Below are 17,872 nucleotides of genomic sequence, written 5' to 3'. Positions count from 1 at the left end.
CCAGAACTGGACACAATATTCTAGGTGGGGCCTGACCAAAGCAGAATACAGTGGCACTATTACTTCTCTTGATCTAGACACTATACTTGGGTCATTGCAGGTTATGGATCTTCCCTTGGCCCCGTTTTCAACCCAAAAATGCAATCTAATGCCATCTCTGCATCCTGCATCCTCCCTCCTTGCCACCCCAGATTGCCTCATACACATGTAATAATAATAATAATAATAATAATAATAATAATAATAATAATAATAAATTTCTCACCTCGGAATGCCAGAAAAGGATGCCATGCATCCTTTGCTTACCCTCAGCTACCTCTGAATTCCTTAGAGACAGTAGCAAAAGCATTCTGTATCAATTTGCCAAATTGGAAAGAGAAACATTTGTAACATTCGCATTGTAGCATTCACATAGAAAAAAAGCCTTTTGCAAAGTGCCTTGCTGCTGGAAGCAAGGAAATGAAAGGGAAAGTGAACAGGCAGGCAGGCAGGCACATTCTATCTATACATCTATCTACCTGTAGCAAAAAACATGCACATTGTCTGTCAAAAATAATTAAAAAAATAAAAAGAGAAAGCTGCCTGGTGCAAGAGGGAGGCTTGTTCCGTTCTGTGCCCTGCCTCTGACCTAATTCCCTCCCCTGAATTTGACCATTCATCATGCTCCTTCCTCCTTCTCCTCCTGCTTCTCCTCCGTCACTGATTCTCTTGGCACCCTTTGGATCCTTTCTTCCTTCTCCTTTTGCTCCTGCTCCGTTAACTCGATTGCCCTTCATGGCCCCCGATCCGGCCCTGCCTTGTTCCTTTGTCCTCCTCATCCTCCTCCATCACTCTTGCCACCCTTTCTCCAGTTCCACCCTCTACCCTCCCTCTGACCTAAATCCCTCCCCTGAATTTGCCCCGATCATGATCGGGGGCAAGTTCATATTCACCGAACCCCTTTTTCTTTTTTCAAAAAACGCTTTCCCCCCAATTCCAAATGACCCACACTAAGGGGCATTTGCCCCAAAAAGAGTGTGGAAGCCTCGGATTCGCTTGTGGGAGATTCAGGGCGAATATGAACTTCATGTGAATAATTCAGTTCCTGATCCAGGGTAAAAGGTAGTCTGAATGGCCCCTTCGTCAGAACAAGATGTCCAGCAATTATCACATGGCTGGGTGCTTCTTCTGACTTCAGATTGCATGACCTGCAGTGACAGTGGATGCATTGAGCAGCAGAATAGGAGACCTTTCAAACAGCTACCTAGTGTCAACATAGAAGGCTACGGATCTTCCAGGAAGGTCCAAAGCAAACAGGAGGTTTTTTAAAATGCATATTAAGAGGGGTGCACTATGCTTCTGGTGCTGAGTGGGCTGGACATTGTCTGGTCTGTTCATATCAGAACTGGAATTTGGATCATGCGTCCTTATTTATTTATTTATTTTTATTTTGTCCCGCCTTTCTCCAATAGTGGGACCCAAGGCAGCTTTTTTTTTAATTTATTTTATAGACCGCTATTCCGCAATGATCATAGCGGTGTACAGTAAAATATATAGTAAAAGCTAATATATATAAAACAGAACAATTAAAATTGTACATTAAAATCATAAAACATAAAAATTACAAATATAAAATCTAAAAAGTTGGCCTTTCTTATACATGGATTTTTAATACATGGATTCAAGCATCCACGATTTGAAAATGTTCAAAAAAGTATAAATTTCAAATATCAAACTTTGATTTTCCATTTTTTATAAGGGGCACCATTTTGCTATGTCATTATATTTAATGGGACTTGAGCATCTATGGATTTTGTTATCCACAGAGGATCTTGGAACCAAACCCCAGCGTATAACAAGGGTCCACTGTAACAATCTAAGACCAACCCTCTCATCCCCCAATAAAACCAAGCCTGCCAGAACTTAAAAAGCCTATTTAAATAAAAATGTCTTTGCCTGCCTGCGAAAAGCCAGCAGTGAGGAGGCCAACCTAGTCTCACATGGAAGGGAGTTCCACAGGGTGGGAGCAGTCACTGAGAAGGCTCTCTCTCGTGCCCTCACCAGGTGAGCCTGGGATGGTGGTGGGACTGAGAAAAAGCCTTCTCCTGAGGATCTTAGGGCTCTCGAGTGATTGTACTCATGTCCTGTTTCAGGGTCATCCAGTCTCCTCACCAAGAGGATGGAGGGAGGCTGGTTTATTTGGCTGCTGGAGAGGGGGTCCTGGACTACTTTTCATGTTTAGACCAATGGAGTCCATTGATCATTCTTGTGCTCTTCTGCATCCTCTATGCTTGACCCTCTTCAGGCTTGGTTTCTCCCTTCCTTGTTCTCTTGAATCCCAGCTACACTCTCCAGGAAACTCACCACCTTGAAACAGGACATGAGTACAGTCACTCGGATTAAAGCCTTTTTAGTGATGTTCCTGTTATCAAATATGCTCTAGAATAATAGAATCCTACAGATGACCACAAGGGCTGTCCAGTCCTACCCCCTACCATGCAGGAATACATACCCAAAGCACCCCTGACAGATGGCAGCCAGCCTTTGTTTAAAAACCTCCAAAAAGGGAGACTCTACCACACGCTGATACAGCATATTCCATTATCAAATATCTCTTACTGTCAGGAAGTTCTTCTTATGCTAATGTGGAATCTATTTTCCTGTAATGTGAATCCACTGCCCCCTGGTCCTATTCTCTGGAGCTGCAGAGGAAAAAATTGTGCAGGAACACAAATGACCAAGGAAGGCAGTGAATGTAGCTGTACCCCAACAGTGGAGTTGCATGTGTATCAGCTAAAATGAGACTGCGGATCAGGTATGATGATGAATAATAATAGTTGATACCAGGTGAAGCAATGTGATAGCTATTCCTTTGGTGATGTAATCCATGTGCCCCCACCATTTTGCCAACTCAGGAGGAGCCCTTAGCTGAAGGGCTGCCCTCAAGGAAGTCATTATTCTGTAAGTGGAATGTCATTGTTAATGATAATGAGGTGTGTGAGGAAAGTAGTTCCATGTGAGGAGATCTATCACATCAGGACATCTATCATTTCTTCAAAAATCCTTCTTGAAACAACTGAAAGTGTGGGCTAAGGCTGGAGTCAGAGTCATCACTGTAGGTTTTATTGTTAAGTGTTATTCTAAGATCATGTTAAGAAGCAGACAGAGGAGACACTGAGGAGCTTCCCTACTTCAACTCAAAATCTATTCTAATCTCAGATTCATACTTTGGATCAGTTGACAGATCCAGGCTAGGAACTCTTGCCATTTTTATACTGCAGTCTACTTACAAAGCTAATGAAATCCCAAACCCATCTTGTGGTGACATGTTTATTAAGTCAATAAAAAGGTACAAAATAACATCACACTAGCTTTCAGAGTTCATAGTCTTCTTCATCAGGCAAAGATGATAAAATAGCATGCAGGGAAAGAGTATTGATGGCAGTCTGATCATAGCATCTACATTTTTATTGTGAGATATGTTGTTTTGTGACCAACATGTCTACTCCTACAACTTTTTTTAAATATGAAGATAATGAATTTAGCACTGAGTGGGGGATCCTGTACTTAAGGAGAAGAACTCTGTCATACACAAGGACTTGCTTTTCTAAATTTGAACTCCTTCTTCAGCATGAGGTAAAATAATTTGATTTGTCTTCAGATGATATGCTCTGCCTCTCTCAATGCCTGAATTTGTCTCCAGACCTAAAACAACATAGATTTTCCCAAGTTACTCAGTGCACTCTTCCCTCATAGATGCTGGATAGTGGCAAATGCTGTATTTGGGACTGAGGGGTGCTTTGTGACTTTATGAAAATGAAAAAGAGTTGGCCCTCCATTTTCATGGGGGATCCATTCTGGACCCACCCACCCCCCACAAAAATGGAGACTCACCATTATTCAAGCCCCAAAGGCTTGAATGGGGTGCATGCCCACGAGTGCCTGTGGGATGCATGCTGTGGAGATTCACCCTATTGAAAATTACGGAGGCCACCCCGCTTTGAATATTGAAGACCACAGACCTCAAGTCCACGAGACAGGAGGGGCGACTCTGATTTACTGCCTTTCTTTCCTATTAGCTCATGGCCATAGTTGTGGCCTTACCTTTCATCTACACACACTTCCTATAACACCTCAAAGCAAAAATACAGACACTGTGATCATAACACCATCAACCTTCTATGCCTGTTGAAGAAATCTATGAGTTTCAAAAGTTACTGTGATATTTTGGGGCTTTTTTAAATGACCAACACAGCTTACATGCACAACTTTTTTTAGTTTTCTTATCAGTTACCCAGGGGTACACTCCTGCAATTGCTACTAGTTTTGTGTCCACATATGGATCCATGGCTCTGAGTGCTTCAGCCACCCCTGCTGAGTCAGAAACATTGACTATTTCCTCAGAGTAATTGAAAGCTACAAGTGAAGTTTATAAGTATTTGTTGGGAAACACTAAATTTGACATTCATATGATGGAATTGAGTTCCATAGCCCTGTGAAAATCAACCAGTGGAAAACTGCCCTAGTTTCAGTATCTATAATCTCTTTAGACCTAAAAGTACATTTTGTTCATCACAAACTGCTATATACTAGCAACACGAAATGATGTTGCTAGTATATAGCAGATGCCACTACACCTTTTTAAAAAGGGATTATCTAATTGTTGGTGATGCATTAAAGAGAATGCTGCCCAATAATGTGAGATCTGGACATGATCAGTGGTTACCTCTTTATGGCTGGATGAATTTGACTGTTTAACTTTGTATTAGAAAATTATTTGGTTTTTGTAGATGCACAAGTAACTCTCATAGTGGGAGAAAGGCAGGATAAGAAAGAAAGAAAGAAAGAAAGAAAGAAAGAAAGAAAGAAAGAAAGAAAGTACATTTTAACATTATAGCTCTGTAACATGGAATTTGTGTGGCTTTTTTATTGTTGCTAAAAGACTATAGTCCAAAGTTGGAGAGATAAATACTCACAATTGCCTGTTAAATTATCAGAAGATTTACTGCTTTAGCTATGTGTATTTTTATAGATATCAGCTGCAAGAAAATGTAATTTGGACACATGTTCAGCTAACATCATTGTCTAGTCCATGTTCATATCCCATGTACTCACCTCCTTTTCTTCTCTTTGTCTCCCTCCCTCCCTCCCTCCCTCCCTCCCTCCCTCCCTTTCTTTCTTTCTTTCTTTCTTTCCTTTTAAATATTCAATAATTTTCTTTTTTTAGAGCCAGCATGGTGTAGTGGTTTGAGCATGACTTTGGAGACCAGGGTTTGAATTTCTGCTTGGCCATGGAAGCCCACTGGGTGACCTTGGGCAAGTCACACTCCCTCAGCCTTAGAGGAGCAAAACCTCTCTAAATAAATCCTGCCAAGAAAACCCTGTGATAGAGTTACATTAGGATCACCTTATATCAGAAATGACTAGAGGGCACAAAACAACAACAATAAAAACCTCTACCTGACAAGGAAGTTTCAGATGAATTTCTTGCAAATAAGTATTCAAAAACCACAATCCTACCTCAGCCAGGGGGAGCATAATACCCCTTCTACCACAGTGCAAATGACCTTTTCCATGCCAGAGTGCATTCCAAAATCTAATTGGTGGCCAGAGGAGGGTAGGAGGCAGCCAGGCAGCATCCAGTTGTGGGTTTGCAGCCCGGAGAAGAGAGACTTGGATCTCTTGGGTCTCCAGTGAGTACACATGAGTATGAGGGCAATCCAGGAGGAGGATGTCTCCTCTTCAGTCCCAAGAACACTCTGTCTGGGTGGACTAACTGGCTGTGGGTCATGCTTGAGCATGGAAAAAATCAATTGTGTTGGGAGGATCATTATGAAAGGAGATACTGAATACCTCTTTACACAATTATTTTAAAAGCACAGACACAGTTGCAATGAGTGATTATCCCTGCCTGTATCACCAGTAGGAATCCAGCCAATGTAGGTTAGCTAGCTAGCTAGCTAGCTAGCTAGCGATTATCTATCTATCTATCTATCTATCTATCTACCTACCTACCTACCTACCTACCTATCTATCTATCTATCTATCTATCTATCTTATTAAATATATACCCCAATCTCCTACAGGCTAGCAATGCAAAAATTAAAAAACACCACATATATTTACAATATTAGAATGGAATAATGACACAACAAAGAGAAAGAACAGTAGTCAAAACCAAAACAAAACCTTGGAACAGCAAGCCAGTTTAAATGCCAAAGGTTATTGGAATAAAAAATGACTGCAGGCAGAAAGACAACAAGAAGGTAGCTTATTCTCCCAAAGAAGAGAGTTCCAGAGTCTGGGAACGGTCCCCTTGTTCATAACCTCAACCAATGTTCTTATAAGAGTAGTGAGACCATGAGAAGAACCTCCTCTGAAAATCTTAGCCATGCATTTGGTGTGTATTCCAGGATCTGGAAAGGAAAAGAAGAAATACAAACATTTTTGGATATCTTTGTAATGATATAGATATAATAAATTAGATATAATATCAAATGTGTCTGTTTTTGACATGTCAGTTAGAAAAAGCAAATAGCTTCACCTGATGTTAATTAACATAGCAATGGGAAGGAATGGAGAATTTGACCCTTTCACCCCCTGCTCAAGTTCTGAGAAGAATCACTGCTTTGATGCTGCTAAATGCCATGGGAGAAAAGGAAGGCAGGTTACAGACCGCCATTTGGGACGTCCTTTGGACGTCCCAGTTTAAAAAAGACGCCCCTACTCCTGTTACGGACTCTGTCCGTAACAAATGGCGGCAGCCGTTCCACACGGCCACCATCATTTTGACGTCTTGGATGCCTAGCATCCAGACGTGTTGCGGCGGAAGTGACGCTGCGAAAGCGTGCCTTGTGGTTTGCGGCACCACTTCTGGGGCCCAGGAAGGAGCACAATTTCCATGCTCCTTTCTCGCAGCGTCCAGGAGTCCAGCAGTTTAGAAGCTGCGGCTCCCGGAGGCTGCAAGCTGCGCCAGCAGCAGACCGCCGCAATTCGGCGGTCTGTAATGCACCATAGAAACAGACTGAGAATGACCTTAGGCAAGTCACACTCTCTCAGCCTCAGAGCATGGCAATGGCAAACCCCCTCTGAAGAAACCTGACAATAAAACTCCATGATAGGTTCACCTTAGGATCACCATAAGTTGGAAATGACTTGAAGGCGCACAAAAACAACAACATATACAGTTGGACACCACTTTAACCATCATATCTCTATGCTATGGAATCTTGTCCTTATTTCTTGACTTGTTTCATTTTTTCCTCTCATGACTCTCCTTTTCCATTTTCTTCCTTCTTCAGAGGATCACACATATTTGAAGTCTTTTCTTAGGTTGGAGCTTAGAGACAAAACATACTGCTAGCTAAATTCACATTCTGCCACCTCTAGAAGAATAATCTTCAGGTTTTGTTTGTTTGTTTAAAAAATCTGTTCAGAAGACTCATTGAATTATATGAGCAAAACATTTGGAGAGTATATTTCTTGGTAGAGAGTGGGCAAGCAGATTGGATGCACTAACACACTTGTGCAGGAAAATGTTCTGCATATGCTCAGAGGCACTCCAAACATTTCTGATTAATACTCCATCAATTCACTGACTGATATTTGTAGCCAGCCACTTATTGCTGTGCCTGGAGCATTCCTTATTCCCATTTAACAAGGGGTGGTAAACATGCAGACCAGCATATCCAATGGTGAGGAATGCCTTGCCAGACAAATAAGATTTAAACCAGTTGAGAACAGAGTCTGAGAACCCAAGGTCAGGAAGTATATCAACTAGAAGACCGTGGTCAACAGTGTCAAAGGCTGCAGACAAATCAAGAAGGATGAGTACAGAGTAAAGGCCATTAGCCTTGGCCTGTAAAAGGTCATTCGAAATCTTAGTGAGAGCTGTCTCTGTAGAATGCCTTGGGCGGAAACCAGACTGAAAGGGATCGAGAATGGAGTTGGCTTCAAGAAACTCAAGACAGCAAGAATAAACAACCCATTCCAAAACCTTCGAGAGAAAGGGAAGAAGAGAAATCGGACAATAGCTGGACAAAGAGGAGGGGTCAAGAGAAGGTTTTTTCAGAATTGGGGAAATGAGAGCATGTTTGAAGTCTGAAGGGAAGGAGCCTGTAGAGAGAGAGAGAGATTGAAGATATGGAGAAACGAGGGCAGAAAAGAGGGAACTATAGAAATTAGAAGACAAGTAGGAATTGGGTCAAGAGAACAGGTTGCAGGTTTGGAAGAGTTCAGAAGTGTAGAGAGTTCATCCAAAGAAGCAGGAGGAAACACAAAATTTTTTAGGCTAGGGCGATAGAAGATTATGCGCAGAAGAAGAATCAGGAGGGACTATCTCAGAGTGAATAGTGGTAATCTTTGAGATGAAATGGTGTATAAATAAAAATATTTTGTTTGTGTAGTGTGCATATTTTCTTTTGCCTCACAGATAGCATCCTAGAGATGGCACCACTCTCTCTCACACAGGACTCCTGTGTAAGATACACCTTTTGCATTAAAGCTGAGTTCTTGAGCTCTCTATCTCCTGTCTTCACTTCCAGTCCCTCAACCTTAGAAACTGATTGCTGAGGGTACATGCCTGCTATGCCAAGGACAAAACATACAGAGAAGATGAACAGGAATTGCATTAAAAAGGTAAGCTGATTTTTGCTATACCTGACGTTGGAGAAAGGTGTAATCAGGGAATGTAGGGCCTTTTCAACAGCCTTATCTTCCTCCTTTTTTCTCCCTGAAGCTGGGCAGGTTAGGAAATGCATTCTAAAAGGAAAGCTGATTTTTGCTATGTTTGAAGTTCGCAGAAGGTGTAACAGAAGAAGATGCTTAGTGTCACTTTTCCAGGAGTCAGTCAATCCTCAATGATGCACGGGCACACATATAGCCTTGCCCTTCTTTTTTCAGACTTGCTGTACTTGCAGGCTGACTTTTTTTTCCTCACCCCACTTGAGTAAGTCCACCCCCGGGGGGGGGGGGTGTCCCACCTCACAGTTTGAGAACCACTGTATTAAAGTGTTTGACTAGGCAGTGAACAATCTCCATATTGATGAGGGTGGGACATGTTTGAATCAGTGAGAAAACTCAACAAGTTGTAAGGTAAGATCTCATTGTTTAGGGTAGACTTTCCAAATGTAACAACTTCTAAGTTCAATCATCCCCTGGCAACAGTTGTATGATGGGCATTGTGGTTCATTGGAGAGGAAATCCAGGTTGAGAGGAGGCAGGTTTAAAAGGAATAAAAGGACAGTTTGTGAAGGTGGCAACAATTAAATGTGCTCTTAGGATCAATGGTAACAGTTTCCCTGCCATTCTCTGTAAATCCCCTGGTCTGCCCTGGAGACTCTTAAAAGTGCAAGTTAATTAACAGTAATGCAACTAAATCAATTATTAGTTTTGGTCATAATGAATTAATTTCCCAGTTTCAAACATATAACATTATCTAATTAATTTTCAGACCTAATGCTCCAAGCGCTGGAATTTCATACAAGAGACATAGGGAAATGGAAGTGAAGTCTGGATTATGAAAAAAAAAAAGCCCTCTAAAGAAACAGTGCAATAAAATAAGAACCATCAATGAGGAAAATAAGATTAGCACATGGCGGACACCTCTCTGAAATTTGATTTCTCCCCCTCTAGCATGCAGAGATGGATGATGGCTAGCTGGTGGCAATCAGCTAACTCTCAGCATGGCCAGCAATTTTCATCCACATGGGGTGTGTGTATGTATGCACGTCTGTCTTCATTTCCCTTCTGCCATGCAACTCACCACATCTACAGGGAGTCTCCATGGACTCCAGGAAATCCTGTTTCTGATTTTTTTAAACTAATAACTTCTTTTCCCAAGGTCATAAGCACTGCATTTCTGAATAAAACTCTGGCTAAACAAGTCTAAACCCCACTGTACAGTTTATACTGAGATGCAGGCTGCATGGTCTCCTTTATTTCTGTGCAGGATTGAAGGAGATGGTTACAGCTGTTAAATGCTCCAGATAAATCAGAGGTGGACAATGTGTGCACTGCGAACCATGTTTTTAAAGACTAAAGTGCAGCACTTTCAACCAGAAATGAGTTCTTTTCACAGTTCCTAAAGGCAGCAGCAAACTGTATGTGGCTTGTGTGTGCTTTGAGGTGGTCTTCAGCTGCCTTGAGCCCCAGTTCTAGGAAAAAGATGATAAATTTACAATGCTGCATCCTTATCTGCAGGTTCGCTTTCTGTAGGCTCAATTACCTGTGGTCAGTACAAAAATATTACTCCCTCCCCCCCATGGTTTTGCTCTCTGCAGTTTCAGTTCCTCGCAGTTGCTTGTATAGGGTTCCATACTATACAATTCAGGCATCCACTGGTGGTCTTGGAACGTAAGAGAAGGGGACCCTACTTATTTATTGTTTATTACTTATTTATTTATTTATTGCCAATGAATCCATCCTGAATGGATTCCAGACAAAGGTATTTAAAGTCACCTTCTCGAACACTAGCCTGCCCAGTTGCTCTGATCTTATGGACACGTCTTGCCCCATGTCTTGCTACAAAATGAAGGGTATCTGTTGAGTACAACAGAACATAGTCTCTGAGGCCAAGATGACAGTTACAAGAGGGAGGAGCCTCTTCCTTCAGGCTGTCCCTGATGTTGCTGGGTCTGCCTGATCGCTCCCTCTGAGGCCAAGATAATTTAATAATTTGTTTTATTTATATACCGCTATTCCAAAGATCATAGCGGTGAACAAGTAAGCTAATTTGCAAGTAAACTAATTAGCCCCCAACAGTCTGGGTACTCATTTTAGCGACCTCGGAAGGATGCAAGCCTGAGTCGAGCTTGGGCCCTTTGCTGGTCTTGAACTCGCAACCTTGTGGTTTCGAGTGAATGGCTGCAGTACAGGCATTTAACCACTGCGCCACCAGGGCTTTTAATATGTAATTAAACCCAGGGAGGCTTCTTATTGGGGTGTTTGCTCTTCTATATTTTTTAATGAAGGCCCATTACAGACCGCCCATTTGGGGCGGCCTGTAACTGGCCCTTTCCCCACCGGATCGGGGCCTCAGCTGCCACAGCGGCAGCCTCTGAGGCCCCGATCCGCCACTTTCCAGGCCGCGGGGAAGCGGCAAAAGGCCGCTTCCTCGTGGCCTGGAAAGGGGTGTGCTTGGGGCTTCAAGCCCCAAGGACACCTAGCAGTGGCAGGGATGCGGAGAAAGGGGCCACTCATTTGCGTCACTGGAGCAGCTGTGTAGAGGCTGCGCCAGTGACACAAATCATGGAAGGAGCTCCGAAACGGAGCTCTTTCCGGGGCCATGGAAAGGGCGCCCCAGGCACCCTCGCCGGCCCCACTACGTCACTTCCGTGCCGCCCCGTTTGGAGGCGGCGCAGTCGTGATGTAGTCATGGCAGCGCCCATGTGTATAGGGCATCACCATTTTCTACGCGCTCTGCGCGTATTAGAGTTAGGAGCATCAGGAAGTGATGTCCCTTTCTAACTCTAATACGCACGGAGCGCGTACTTTGTGTGCGTATGTAACGCGCCTTAGTATGTTATTAATCATTTTATATTTTTTGTTATATTAATGTGTTGGTTTTTAATTCTATTTTTAAAATTGTACTGCTTCTAAAGTATCTTTTGTGAGCCATCCCAGGCCCAATGTAGGAGAAAGGCAACATATAAATAAAATAAAATAAACCATGACTTTTGCGACTCCACAGTACTGTCAGATTGCACCATCTGAGGTAAAAGGGGCTGTAGATGTCCCAAACAAGTACTTTGGACAGTTCTTTTTAAGATCTGGGGGGTTGTCCATTCTACATTAGAAAAATAAAACCTGATTATTGCAGAACAATTTCTGTTATTCAGAAATCCTAGTAACTTTTTCCTTTTGTCAATTAACATTATTTTTTAATGTATCAGGTCACAATACTAGAAATACACCCAGTATACACATTAATCTTTTCGGCATCCCAAGGCTATGTACAGATGTTTATTACCAGAAATGGAAAAGAGAGACTTTCCATTTATTTTTTCATAGTGGTAATTCTTATCCCATGCTAGTAACTTGAAATTGTCCTCTGGGGTGAGCAGTGGCTTCAGAGTTACATGGAGAGGAATGTCAAAATAACTAACTAACTAACTAACTAAATAAATAAATAAATCACTTTGTTGTTGTTTCTGATTTATGGTGACTCTCATTCAAACCTATCATTGAGCTTTCTTGGTATGATTTGTTCAGAGGTTTGCCATTGCCTTCTGCTGAGGCTGAGAGAGTGTGACTTGCCCAAGGCCACCCAGTGGGTTTCATGGCCCAAGTGCGGAATTGAACCCTGTTCTCCAGAGTCATAGTCCAACACTGAAACTACACCACTGCAGTTGATCAATTCAACCTTTGGCAGGAGTGATTCTCACTGGGCAGGGAGTGAAAGAGGGTTGGGAGACAGATATTTTGAGAGACAGAGGTTTTTAGAGAGAGAGTCTGAAAGAGAAGGGGAAGCAGAAGGAGGGGGGAAGATCAGACAGAAAGAGAGAGAGAGAGAGAGAGAGGAGCAGGCAGTGGTGGGAAAGGGATGAAGAAGGGGTGCAAGAAGGAGACAGATAACACAAGAGTGATTTAAAAGGTGGAGAAAGGAAGGAAGAGGGTGGCCCTTTTCATTTTTAGCTCTGGTCCACCTAATGCTGTCATTAAATCCTATTCCCATGAAAGAACGTAGCCCTCAAAGTGGGAGGAGAGATATTCCATATCCCTGCTGTACCTCAATGGATAGGAAACTTGAAGAAGATGGGGTTCTTGCTTTGATCTGTTGTTCTCCATAGTCTATTTTACTCCTAAACAGGTGCTCTTGCTTTTGCCCATACTGCATTATTCTCAAAACCTTAACAATCATACTCAAATATTTCCTTTTCAACAACTCTGCCACAAGAAAATTTTCCATCTTCTGTTGACAATTTGTTCTGCTGCTCAAATATTCCTGTAGTCTAAAAGTGGCAAAAATTTAATTTCCTGTGACTAAATACAGCAGCAAAATTTGGAGAGAAGCACAAGTTTGAAATCTGTTGTTAGTATTGTGTGCCTTCAAGTAATTTCTGACTTATGGCAACCCTAAGGCAAACCTATCATGAGGTTTTCTTGGCATGTTTCTTTGGGGGGGAGGTGTCAAAAAGCCTACAAATGTGGGAAGTTTATCACATGACGTTACTGCCAAAGTGAAATAATGTGAAGTTAAAGTGAAGCTCTTTTACGTTCGCTTTATTTGCAGAAATGCATGTGATAAACTTCCCGCATTTGTGGGGTTTTTCTCATTTAATTCTAATTTAAATCCCGTTTCTATATGGGATTCCTCTAATGTGATAAGGTCCTAAGTGGTTCAAACCCTGGTCTTCAGAGTCATAGTTCAACACTCAAACCACTACACCATACTGGCTCTCCCTCTTACCCATAATAAACCATTGGGATGTTGGCTATTCTTCTTAGACAGCATGGTAATAATTATCTGCTTATCAGATAGTCAGCTAATAATAAGCTTGCTGACTCAAATATACATAGGTTTCTGTGTGTGTTTCCACTGCTTTAGACAGGTGAGATCTATCTCCTTTTCTCCTTTTAGAAATACTAAAATAAAGTTCAGAGAGAACACAGTGTGAAGATTTTCAGTATCAATAATATATGACATTTTAGATTTATTGCAAGTGAACTCAGTGATATTTGCTCAGTGAATAGATTTACAATTAAGCATCCTGGCTAAAATATCTAAAGTGACGTCTTAGGAATCCATTGTCATGCCTCTGACACACCACACCCACAGACAGACTTATATAGCCCTTCCCAGAATAACATCCTTTCTTCTCTCTGTTCTCTGGTAATTCTACTAGAATTTTTTTCTCCGAGTAGTAGAAAGTCCTACAAATTGCTCTGTCCATTCTAGGCAGGGAAAAGTTGGAGAAAACAACAGAGAAGAGAGAATGACTTCATCATCAAATCAACTGTGAAGATATGTCACAGAAAGCCTAGTTATGCTGTATCAATAAACAGGTAAAAGTAAACCAAGGACAATAACCATCACAGTAAATGTGCATGAATTACATTCAAACACCAGTGGGAGCACCAAAGAGGATGTTGACCCTTCATCCACATAGTTATTGTTGAGTTGCTGTGACACCACAGAAGACCCACAAAAGTTCCCCACTTAGGGGGAATGAACAGCACAGCAACAGAAGTATGGCAGTCCAGGTTTAATGCTGGACTATCAGCTTGGCTGGGGTTAAAACCCTACATATACTGTGAGAATGGAAGGAGTTGTGTGAGAAGGCTGAGGTTTGGGAGCATGAACAGGAATAAGTCTTCATAACTCTTCATAACAGTGAAGAGAAATCCCATAATTTGTCAGTATTTTTCCTAATAGGGCTCAGCAGTCTAAGGGTTAATATATACTGTAAAAATAATTCAACTGCCATAGCTCCATCCTGGGATTTGTAGTTTTGTGAGGCACCAGCACTCTTTGACAGAGAAGGCAGAAGAGTGTCTTAAACTCCAAATCCCAGTGTTTCATAGGATGGAGCTACAGCATTTAAAGTGGTATCAAACTTCATTATTTCTACAGTGTAGATACAGCCTAAAAGTTCAGTAGGTGATGGCCAAAACTTCATCTGCTGACTTGTCCAAGACACAGATGCTCTGTCAGGATAAAAGCTGATTGCATACAACTGGGTGAAACTGTCCCCACAACCCATCCCACTGCTTTGTGGCAGACTTTCCTAAGTTGTAAATGTCTGGAACTTTTAACATTTTTTTCTAAACATATAACTCCTTCAGACTTTATTCATATGATGTGAATCCCAAACTCTTTACCACCTTCTCAGCGTGATAACCACAATTGCAGTAGTCAGCACCACAGAGAGTGTGAGAGACCATGTTGCTAGACTCACAAGTTTTCAGAGGATGCAAAGTTGGCACAATGGACTTTCAGAGAGAAACCTGAAGTATAGGGCTGCACTGCTGGTGTTTTATTATCAAAGTTGCTTATTTCTGTGCCAATAACAGTTGCCTTAAAAGGAAAAATTAGCAATTTGCCTTTTTTTGTCGCTGACTTTTCATGTGATGAAAAACTGTTGCTTTTATACAGCTGTTAAAAGTACAAGACTTCTGTCAAGAAAGGAAGGAAGGAAGGAAGGAAGGCATCTATGACACAACAGTAGCTTAATCACAAATATGACAGAAGGCAGAATGTGACAATAAATCTCAGCAAAATCTCAAGAGGGTACCCAATAGAAGAAGTCAAGTCCTCGTGGAATTATAAAAATGTGAAATTTTGCCAACTTCTTAACTAGATTTTAATAAACAAGCCAGGAGGAAAGGTATGACTTCACAATGTCTTTAACACAACATATCCTGTGTCTGCTTAAATGGAAACATATTTAATAATTGAAATGATCCATGTTCCAATATTTATATGCCAATTATTCATCTTCCAGGAGAGAATGGTTTTAGAGGGGAGACACAAGCATTCAGGGCTGGAGGAATCATGGAATGCTGTTGCTTCATGAAAGAGTGACCTCCAATTTCCTGGGAGCATTCACCTATAATCTTGCTATATTCCTTGTCAGTTTTAATGAAGGGTATATTTAATTATAAGGCTCTAAAATCTCCTTGATTGAGTTGTGGCAGACAGCTGATAAACAGTCTAAGCTTCTCCTTCCCCTTGAATTAGGAGGAGCAGAAAAATAAGCAATACAGAGTCCTTTCAACAGAGATTATCAAATTTTATAATGAAAAAAATAACTGCTTATATTTTCCAATCTGATTTGCATCTAGTTGAAATGAAAGATATCTTCCCTTAAACACACACACACACACACACACCTTATGATTGTAAGGTGAGATGTACAAGACTTGCAATTATTTATAAATTGTGAAGAAAAGATAAATCAAGCATTTGAATTAGAAAACTAGGCAGAGCTATAGATAGAACACAAAATCTGAAAACAATGCAAACTCTCTCTTAAAAAATGATCACACCCTTCCCCTGACCTGTTTGGTGCCTTCAATGTATAAATCCCCAGTCCATCCCCACTCTTGGTTATAAAATGATAGAATCACAAGACTGGAAGGAACCTGCAAATCATCTAGTCCAGGATGTAACACTGAGTCAAGACCCTCCATAAGTAAATACTGCAAGATCAGATTATTTTTGCATACTGCTAGATGACCATCTGGAAACCAAGGGTACCATTCAAAGGGTGTGCATAGGTACAGGAGGAAAGAAGTGAACTTTATGAAACATTGATTAATCTCTCTCAGGCAAGTGCAACATATCAGCAAGTTCCTGAGGAAAACTGTACACTTGTACAACTGAACCCCAGTATAGTGTACATACTTTTTCCTGTACATGTGTCATTACTGTTATTCTTTGACAGGGGTTAAGCAGTCTTAAGGATCAAAGGCAGCTTAGAAACATAAAGTGGCATCTTGCATTGATGTTACAAATTTGTAACATAGAGTTATGGGTCCATGACTGTTTCATATTCAGCTATGTTGTGTGTCAGTTTATGGTGACCCCATGGATCTCATAGGGTTTTCTTGGACAAGGAATACTCAGAGGTTGTTTTGCCAGTTCCTTCCTCTGAAATGTAGCCTACAATACCTGGTCTTCATTGTGAGCCTCCCATCCAAGTACTCACCAGGGCTACCCTGTTTATTTTCAATTGTGACCCTAAATGCCACCTGGAATCCACCTTAAACTCCACCATAGTTTGGGGTGATGAAGCTGGCTACATCATCCTGAAGTGCTCCATTCAACTACACCACAGACCTCTGCTGCTTGAAGCTGCTCCCTGGAATTTAAGGTGGGTTTCGGGGCTGGAATTGTATTGGGTCATTTATAGCTGTGTTTATGTTTATGCAGCTACATAAACAGATATGAATACCATGTAAGATCTTGGCTATAATTTTGTGGACTACAACTCCCAGAACCAACTGGAGGTTTCTCTAGAAGGTGTAGTCCAAGAAATGAATTTTCCCAAACTTTTTGGGTATTTTAAAAATATATATATTTTTAAGCCATGGATATATCCAGGATATAGAGGGCAGACTGTACAACCTTGTTTGTTTGTTTGTTTGTTTGTTTATATCCTGTCAAATATCAAATATCATACAAGGCAGCATGCAATGAAATGAATTTGATCTATTAAAATATAAATTAAAAATAATAATTCAAGATGACTAAAGACTTTGTCACGGGGGAAAATGAGGGGTTTAAACAAGCATTTTCTGGGGACAGTTGCTCAATCACGGTGAAGATTTTCACACAACATTGCGCTGAGAGAGGACTTATCCCAGGAAGAACCAGGAATGCTCCAGCAAAAAATCATTCATGGGGAAATCCTGTGAATGATTTGTTCTTGGAGCATTCTCGGTTCTTCCCAGGATAAGTCCTCTCTAAGTGCGATGTGTGTGAAAATCTTTGCCATAATCATAGTGTAGCAAACTGAGGGGTCGCCGAAACCCACAAGCCCTAAGGCTGGTGGCCCGCCGCTGGAAGAAGGAGTCAGGAAACTGAAAGTCAAGAGAAACAAAACACCATTTATTACTGCGCAGGGCTGCAGCACACTCAGAGAGTGTTACCAAGACTGCTGCGCCCTCTATCGGGCTTATCTATCTTTTATACTTTCTCCCTACATCACCCCATGTAATGCAAACCAATCGCAGAAGCCAAAGAACATTATTACCTTATATGGTAACATCACCTCATGTAATGCAAGCCAATCGCAGAAGCCAAAAAACCTTATTACCTTATATGGTAACATCACCTCATGTAATGCAAGCCAATCGCAGAAGCCAAAGAACCTTATTACCTTATATGGTAACATCTTCCTAAATACCAACTCATCTGATTCTGCTAGCATCTTGACTGCCCCTATTCACC

Source organism: Sceloporus undulatus, chromosome 2 (genome assembly GCF_019175285.1).
Source record: "Sceloporus undulatus isolate JIND9_A2432 ecotype Alabama chromosome 2, SceUnd_v1.1, whole genome shotgun sequence".
NCBI lineage: Eukaryota > Metazoa > Chordata > Lepidosauria > Squamata > Phrynosomatidae > Sceloporus > Sceloporus undulatus.
The sequence above is the reverse complement of the archived record's forward strand: the minus strand, read 5'-3'. Positions refer to the sequence as shown.